Genomic DNA, 10000 nt, shown 5'->3' with positions numbered 1-10000 from the left:
TACTGTAGACTTCAGATAATATACACTTCAGATAATATACTTATCCATATGTGCTTATGTACATTATTTGTATACGTATGTAAATATTTATATACACACATGCACAATTCTACAACTTCACACACCAAAGATGAATTTCCAATCCTCCCCCCCCCTGCTCCACCCCCACCCCCACCCCATCATCACTAAAAATGTAAATATTTATAAAAATTTTCATTTGTTGACGTTTTAAAATGTTTTATATTCAATCTGTGAAAATCAAAGAACAGTTTTATTTTTTTCCAAAAAAAAAAAAAATATTCTTGCTGTCATTGTATTGTTGTTTTTTTGTTTGTTTGTTTGTTTTTCTTTTCCTTTCTTTCATCAACCTTTATAGAACTGCTGCTGCTGCTGCTAAAACAAAAATTGTTATTATTGTTGCTATTGTTATTCGATTTATTTATATGGAAATGCAATGAATTTGCTTGTTGTTTTTTTTTTTATAGGGTTTTCTAAGATATATATATTTTAATGTTCATTTAATCCCTGTTGCAATTTAATATTTTCTGCAAGATGTCGACGATGGCAGCTCTAATCATGTGTCACCATTCAATGGATTAATTAATTAATGCGATTTGTCTAATTTCATTGCTTCAAAACTTTGCATATTGATTATCTTGCCAGGCAAGATTTGCTACATTAAATTTTGGTTCCCATTTTGTGGATGTGAGGAACCATTTCGGTCCCAAGTCTTCAGTAGTAGCCACAAGTTGATGGCTTTATTCTATGGTCCCATTACTAGACAATGGCTCCTGGATTAAAGCCTTCACTTCACACTCTGATATTAAACTCTAATTTAATATGGGGTGTGGTACAAGAATGTCCAGTTTGGCACCACCATTTAGTGTGAAGGAATTCAAATTATTCACAGAAGGTGGCAAGCTGGTAAAATTCTTAACAAGATGGTCAAAAATGGTCAGCAGTGTTTCTTCTGGTTTTTTTTATGTTCTGAGTTTGAATGCCGCTGAGGTTCACATTTCCTTTCATCCCTTTGGGGTCAATAATACAAGTACCAGGTGATTACTTGTTTTTTAATGTAATCAATTAGCCCCTTCATTCAAAATTACTGTTAGATCTTTTTTTTTCCAAAAATGTTATTTTTGATTTGTAAAAACTTCCGTCAATTTATTTTTATTTGGATTTTAAATTATTGGGATTTTTCTTTTTAAAAGAAAAATTGATCTGAAGGAAATTTTAGATGTTAACGCAGTTATTTAATCTTTTCTTTTCTTTTTTGTAAAGTTAAGCCAGAATCTAACTTTAACCAACACCAGCAGTTTGTGGTGAGAAGTGTGGAACATGTGATAAACATACAGCTAGTTGACTAACATGATGTTGGTTCAATTCTTAGTTGCAGCTATTTTACTTCTCTTTCATATTCTACTGATGCTCTTTTGAAAGACATGGATGTCACAAAATTCTTTTTTCCCTCTTTCCTTGAAATATCAGGCTTTTGAGTAAAGTAAAACAGAAAGCAATTGACCCTGGTATATTACATATACATATGGTTAGGGTAATCTAGGACTTTTTTTTTTATCTAACAATATCCTTTGGACAGAAGTCCCTCATTGCCAATTATGGCCTTCAGTTGATGGTGGATACATGTGATATATGTATGTAATATATGATAAGATGTGATATATATATATGTGATAGACATAACAGATGTGACAGATGTATGTGGAATAAAGTCATCAAGAATTGACTGTTTGCTGTTGTCATTCATCCAACATTAGACATAATCTTTAATCAGAGCTTGAACAATTTTACAGTAAAATATTCTGAGACAATTGGTGAAACTCTGGTCTGAGATTGAACATTTCCCAGATTGATTTGGTTCATAATTTGATAGAATTCTAGTCTAAGACTGAATAATTCTCAAATTGATTTGGTATCAATTCCTGAAAGATGAACTTTGTTCTGAGCATTGATCTGATACTTGTTTCTCAGAGCCAAGTCTCCTGAGACAAGGCAGAATATAATATTTAACCCAGAAGCACAGAACAACAGAAACTTTATATTTTGAACTTATGAGTGATGAGGCATTTAATCTTATATTTAATCACTCAAATATCTTTATTCTTCAGCAGGTCATTTTAAGGTTGTTGTTTCAATCAATCATTGACAACATATGGCTGGCAAAAGTTTGTGAATGGCTTACTGAATGGTGAGCCATGATTCATGTGGCCCACTTCTGAAAAAGGTAGCCCATACCTGATTTAGATCAAAGTCAACCCTGATTCAACCGAATTATTTTTCAAATATCTTTTTAAGGTTATCTTGTTGAGACATTTTACTGAGTGTGCCTTCAAATTGAAACAATTGAATATGATAGGATGTTTTCATTGATTATTAATCTAGGATGGATCAATAAATATGGTTAGATGTATTTTTTTAATTAAGCAAAATTCAAAGGAGAGAGAGAGAGAGAAAATGTAAATGAGGGAGAGAGGGAGAACAATGAGAAAGAATTAAAAAATACCTAACAAGACCATGTTTTTACTACCTGTGTTCACATTTAGACTTTTAAAAGTACAGGTTTTATCTATTAATTTCTCGTTATGTCTCACTTGATAAATTATTGTTGTTGTTACAGATGCCTGATCTGTTGTACAGATGTTACTGGCTGTAATTATCCAATCTTGTTCACTTAAATTTTTATTTTTTTTTATATTCAAACAAAGTGTATCTAGGACTATATCAATGAATGTGTCTTTTTATTTTGTTTTTTTAAATGATTAGGTAGTATGTGTGTGTGTGTGGTTTGAGGGAGACATGGCTGCTAGTTTTAGCAGATCAAGCAATGTTTTACATGGTCTGTCATTGAGACTGTTGAAATGTTTCTTCCATGATTTTATCAGAAAAATATCTGTGACCTGACTGTCCAAAAGGTGAAGGTTAATAGATGGAATTGCCAGGAGTGATGTGATACAAAAATAGATCCAAAGACCATGTCTTCAACAATCATGATATAACTCATTTCAATGAGAGCCTTTATTTTAACTATTAGAAAAGATCATTCAAAACTACCATCATCACCACCCCATCATCATCATCATCATCATCCTCCTCCTCCTCATCATCATCATCATCATCATCATCCTCCTCCTCCTCCTCATCATCATCATCATCATAAACATGTGCTGCATTTAATTACTTTCAATATTTTTTTTAACTCGTTAGCATTTAAAACAGCCATATCTGGCTTAAATTTTCAATTCGTTCTATGTTCAAACTGGCCGGATCTGACATCTCACACCTGCCCTACAATAGCATTATAAAAATAAACAACCACAATATCAAAATCTCAAAGCTGCAACAGATTACCACGTTTAACGATCTGCTCAAAATAACGGGAATAAATGAGCATTATGATTAACGGAGAAATCCAAATGTTCACGGGTTGATATTTTCACCTATACTGAGGGCAGTTGGCTGACAAAATCATTAGAGAGCATCATACAAAATGCTTTGTAACATTTAACTAGTGCCATTTCCATTCTGAGTTCAAGTCCCATCAAAGTCACCCTTGCTTTTCATTCTTTTGAGATCAATAAAATAAAATATCAATAATCGGGGCTCAAAGTAATCAACATTGTTCTCCTTACATGAGTATATTTCCCCACCACCACCACCATCACGACTCCTGTGTTAGAAATCAATATTTTTATTTGATATTTCCCTCTGAACATTCTCAGCTGTCCCCTGTGTAATGATGTTTCCTTCCACATGCAGCTATTCTCCCTTCACAACATCAGATACTCTCAACACTAAAATTGTTTTTCACAACTTGCTTCCCCTTAAAACTCTGAACATATACCCTACCCCCTCTTTCCCCACATCTGATGATACAGAGTATAGAGGAATGCATTACCATTGGGGGTGAGGTGTTCCTCTTATCATTATTTTTTTTATAAGATAGTCATAAAGAACCTAGACTATTTATTTATTTTGTTATATCCGTGAGGGAGACAACAGTTCCCACATTTTTCCAACTGTCAGATCCTGGATGCTCCACCAGACCAACAATGAGTCGGTCAAGCGAGTGTCCTGACTCTCTGGTCACAACAATATTCACACTTGAAACGGTTAACAAAACCATGGCACCGACTGCCAACAAAACCTTACTTTCAACTCATGATGGCTGTTATTGTTGTTGTTATTGTTATTATTGTTGTTGATAACTGACAGCCGCCACCCCTAGACTTTCCCCCAGGTTATCAACACCAATTACATAAATCAAACCAAATGAATTTTTTTTTTTTTAATTTTGGACAAATTGTTTTTAAAAAGTTGTTGACAGTTTTTCAGTTTGTCCTGGAATGTTTAAAATTGTTCAAAATTATTGGATTTAAACTATTGAGAAGTGAGTTCCAGCTAAGTTTCAGAAAAAAAAAACTACCCCCAAAACAAAATAAACAAACACAAAACAAAAAAAAAAAGATTCTATTCTTACTTTATATTTTTTTATATTTATTAAAATGTTTTTTTTTATCTTTTCATTTTTACTGTAACATTTTTTATATTTTTAATTACATACTTTTCTGGAAAAAAATATTGTACTAATTTACATGATTAATTTCTCAAAATGAATTTGTTTTTTTTTCAGCCAAAAACCTTTTTTCCAATATTTGTTGCAGTTCTTTGCCAGGCATATTTTATACCTAGTTTTTGGTTGGGAGTAAAAACAGCATAAATATAAATTAAAAAAGAACAGTTATGTGATCAGTGGCTTGTAAAACTGTGAACTACATGTATGCATGCATGCATCCATCCATACATCCATCCATCCATCAATACATCAATACATACATGCATGCATACATACAGTTGCTCTAGCCAAATTACAAGTTCAGGTTGATACCAGTAATTATTGGGACATTGGGATATGTAACATGCTGCCTAAATACCAATCTTGAGGAATTAGGCTTTTCAAAGCCAGAAAGGAGAAAGCTGATTCGAAGACTACAGATCCGAGCCATCACTGGAACTGTAAAAATCTGTAAAACTTTCCAGAAGTTTATGATTTACATATATATGTGAGCATGTCTACATATGCAAATACATACATACATACCCTGTTGATGTTGTTGAAATCCCAATGAAGGAGCTTTGGATCTAGATTAGAAACTGACTCTTTCTCTATTGACAAGAAATCTTGAAATAAAACTAAATAATGACATACATACATATTATTATTATATGTAGAAAAATACAAACTGGGACAAGAACGCAAAACACTTAGAAGACGATACAAAAAACACGGACGGGACATTCGAAGCCCTTAATCTTCAGTCAAGAACCGAATCATCGTAGCAATTTCGGCTGATTAATCTTGAGATCACTCCGATCCGGCCAGCCCCCAGGAAAAACTAAGCTACGAGCATTAGAAAAACTAAGCTACGAGCATTATATATACATACATATATACATACATATATACATACATACATACATACATACATATCTATATATATATATATATATAATTATCATCATCATCATTAAAATGTTTTCCATGCTAGCATCATCATTTCACCATTTAATGTCCATGTTCCATGATGGCAAAATGTATGTATGTATGTATGTATGTAGGAAGGAAGGATCCCTGATCATTTGACAATAAGGATTTAGTTGTTTGATCAACTGAGTTATCTTCTCCTGAATCAATAAATGGCTGAGTGTCCCTGGGCACATTTCATACAGAATCAATGTAGCTAGGTTGCCCAACATTAATTCCATGTACAATCCATGAGGTTGTACCTAATTAATTCTGGGTACAATCCACCTAGTAAGCTTCAGTACAGTTTTTAAGGTATCATGTATCAGTATATCTAGAAGTGACTTATTCCTATATACATATTGAGTTGCCATATTTGAAGAAGTGGTTTTAAGGAGATTTGGTTGCTATTTCTAGCAGCCAGTCTTTCATGTCTCCCTCCAGATATCAGGTTAAATAATTTGACCTTTAATCCCACTAAAGTGCAGAGTAAGCGACTGAATGTCCAACGCTGACCTCTCCACTCAGTTGTACAATTCTGTTACTTCTCTCCTCCTCCTCGTTTCCATAGTAACATACATTAATTGACTTAATTGCAACTGATGTCTGCGATTGTGTGTGTGTGTGTGTGTGTGTGTATGTACATATACATACATACATACATACATACATACATACATACATACACAAGTAGATCTGCTTGAACAAACAGCAGCACATATAGAATAAGCAACACACGATAGAATAAGTACTAGGCTTACAAAGAATAAGTCCTGGGGTCGATTTGTTCGACTAAAGGTGGTGCTCCAACATGGCCACAGTCAAATGACTGAAACAGGTAAAAGAGTTGCTAGAGCTCAATTTACTTGTGTTTAGAACAAGGCATTGAGAGAGTACAGAGCGTAATATTAGTTAATGAATGACAAGAGAACAGGAACCATGTTATCACCTTCAATAGCACACAGTTGTTTCTGCTATAAGAAGCAATACACTACGAGCTGACTACTTGTGAAACATCCCTATGACTTCCTCAGAGTCATTAAATTGGAGTGAATCCATTTGAATTCAAAAATATATATATTAATAGTTAATATACAAGTGGCACCAGCATGCTAAAAATAACAGTCAGATGATGACTACAACCACAAATTTTTCACTGATACACATTAATTGAAATCAGGAGAATGAGCAGAAACTTTTTAACCCCATACCAATAACAAATATATATATATACATATATATATATATATATATATATATTATATATAATGGTTGTATACTGTCAATCTAACAAGAACGTGACAGTAGGGGGTACACCACCGTTATATAGCCCTAGGAGGCATCGAACGCCTCCTGACAGCTCGACACATTTTATCCTGTGTCCTTATATGTGTATATAAGGACACAGGATAAAATGTGTCGAGCTGTCAGGAGGCGTTCGATGCCTCCTAGGGCTATATAACGGTGGTGTACCCCCTACTGTCACGTTCTTGTTAGATTGACAGTATACAACCATTATATCGCTCCACCACCGTACACCTCTCTACGAGAGATTTAGAAACTCAATATTTCTTATATATATATATATATATATATATATATATATACATACATATATATAGAAAATGAAGTACATGCTTATTTTAGAATGCATTTGAATATACACACACTCACATATGTATTAAGACAGGCTTCCCCTGGGAGATCCTCTATGCTGATGACCTTGCTCTTATAGCTGAATCACTACCTGAACTGGAGAAGAGGTTCCAGGTATGGAAGCAAGGTCTAGAATCAAAGGGCCTTAGAGTTAACCGAGCAAAAACCAAAGTCTTAGTAAGTAAAAAGGCATACAAATCACAAATCCCTTCAAGTTGGTGGCCTTGCTCAATCTGTAGGAAAGGTATAGGTAGAAAATATATAAGATGTACCTGGTGTAAGCTATGGACACATTAGAGGTGTAGCAATATCAAAGGAAGGTTAACAGGGAAAATAGCTTTTGTGTGTGGTAGATGCACAGGTGCAATAAACACCAAAAATGTACAGAAAATAGACTCCATCAACTGCCAGTGGAATAAGCTAGAGGTAGCAGGTAGCTTCCATTATCAAGGTGACCAGGTTAGAAGCAGAGGTGGATGTTCTGAGAGCATGGCTGTGAGAATAAGATTAGGCTGGGCAAAGTTCAGAGAGCTCTTGCCGCTGCTGGCAACAAAGGGCCTCTCTCCTTCAGAATAAAAGGTAGATTGTATGATGCTGCTGTGTGAACAGCTATGCTACATGGCAGTGAAACATGGGCTGTGACAGCCGAGGACTTGTGTAGGTTTGAAAGAAATGAAGCCAGCATGCTTTGCTGGATGTGCAATGTCAGTGTGCATGTTCAGCAGAGTATAAACATCTTGAGAGAAAAGTGTGGTGTGCAAGAGAGATGACTCCACTGGTATGGTCATGTGATGCATATGGATGAGGACAGTTGTGTAAAGAAGTACCGATCTCTAACTGTGCAGGGACTCTGTGGTAGAGGTAGACCCAGGAAGTCATAGGACAAGGTGGTAAAGAATGATCTTTGAACTTTGGGCCCCACAGAAGCAATGACTAGTGATTGAGACCTTTGGTGATATGCTGTGCCTGAGAAGACCCATCAAGCCATGTGAAATTGTAGTTGTGGCTGATGCTGGTGGGGCATAAAGAGCACCTTTCAAGCATTGGACCTTACGGGGGTAAAGAGGCTGATACTGGTGGCACATGCAAAGCTCCTTTTGAGTGTTGGGCCCCATGGAAGCAATGACTGAGACATTTGGCATTATATCGTGCTTCAGAAGAAGACCCATCAAGCCGAGTGAAATCGTAGTTGTGGCAGTTACTGGTGTCATGCAAATGACATGTAAAGAGCACCCATTACCCTCTTGGAGGGGTTGGCATTAGGAAAGGCATCCAGCCATAGAAGCCATGCCAAATCAGACTGGAGTCTGGTGCAGCCTTCCAACTTGCCAGCTCCAGTCAAACCATCCAACCCATGCCAGCATGGACAACGGACGTTAAATGATGATGATGATGATGATATATTTGTGTGTGTGTGTGTATATGTGTGTGTGTGTGTGTGTGTGTGTGTGTATAGAATGTAATACAGTTTGAAGGTGAGAAGTTACTCCTAGAAATATGCAGATTTAAACATGTGTATTTATATAGGTACATAATTGACACATATAACTATTCATACACATACAGAAATACATATATATATATAATATATATATATATATATATATATATATATATATAATTATATATATATATATGTATGTATGTGTGTGTAATATATATATATAAGGCGAGCAGGTAGAAATGTTTGCACACCGGGCGTAAGGCTTAGCGGTATTTCATCTGCCGTTACATTCTCAGTTCAAATTCCGCCGAGGTCAACTTTGCCTTTCATCCTTTCGGGGTCGATAAATTAAGTACCAGTTACGCACTGGGGTCAATGTAATCGACTTAATCCCTTTGTTTGTCCCCTCCATGTTTAGACCCTTGTGTGCAATAAAGAAACAAGAAATATATATAAATGCAGGTTAACCCTTAGCATTCACTATGGCCAAATCCAACCAAAGTATTCTTCCAGTTTTATGTCCAAGCCAGCAGATCTGGTCTCTTACACTTACCCTGCAATGTCATTCTAAAAAATACACAACTGCGTCATAGACATCTTGACTCAATTAGATAATGCATGATTAATTCAAAACAATGTGAATAAACAATCATTACATTTGACCGAGTAATCTGCGTGCCGAAGGGTTAAAGTGGATTTATTGACATAAATATCAGTGCAAATATATTTGAATCAAATAACTGAATATAGGTACAACCATAAAACCCAGATGAAATATAAGTCTATAGAGACAGATGGACAGTCAGACACACAGACAGAGAGACTGGTAGGCGTTAGTAAAAAAAAAACAAAAAAAAAACAGGGTAAAAATCAAAGTATGTAGTTCTCAATTTTGTGTTTTTGATTTGGCAGCTTTATGTAGATAAGGAAATGATTTCGATGGGAAATGGGGGAAAGCCCGGACACCGTATGCCATGAGAGGAATTATTGAGGTTATGTGATGGTAGAGACACAGACTGGTGAACATCCATCGCTTTGTGCTGCAGACACTGGGATTGGCAGGAGGCACGAATGCACGCTCGGCTATACAAAACACACACACACACACACATATATAGAGAGACAGACAGACAGACAGAGTGACGAACTCACACACTTGGATATATATTGTAAAACAACTGCAGAGGGATCCAAACTCAGCAGATATAAATATAACGTGTGGGGGGGTGTACGTGTGTGTGTGTGTGTATGCACGTGTGTGTGTGTGTGTGCATGTACATGTGTATGCGTGTGTGTATGTGTGCACGTGTGTGTGTGCATGTATGTGTGCATGCATGTGCGTATGTGTATGTGTATGTGTG

This window comes from Octopus sinensis, linkage group LG22 (assembly GCF_006345805.1).
Source record: "Octopus sinensis linkage group LG22, ASM634580v1, whole genome shotgun sequence".
NCBI lineage: Eukaryota > Metazoa > Mollusca > Cephalopoda > Octopoda > Octopodidae > Octopus > Octopus sinensis.
Note: the sequence above shows the minus strand (reverse complement) of the source record.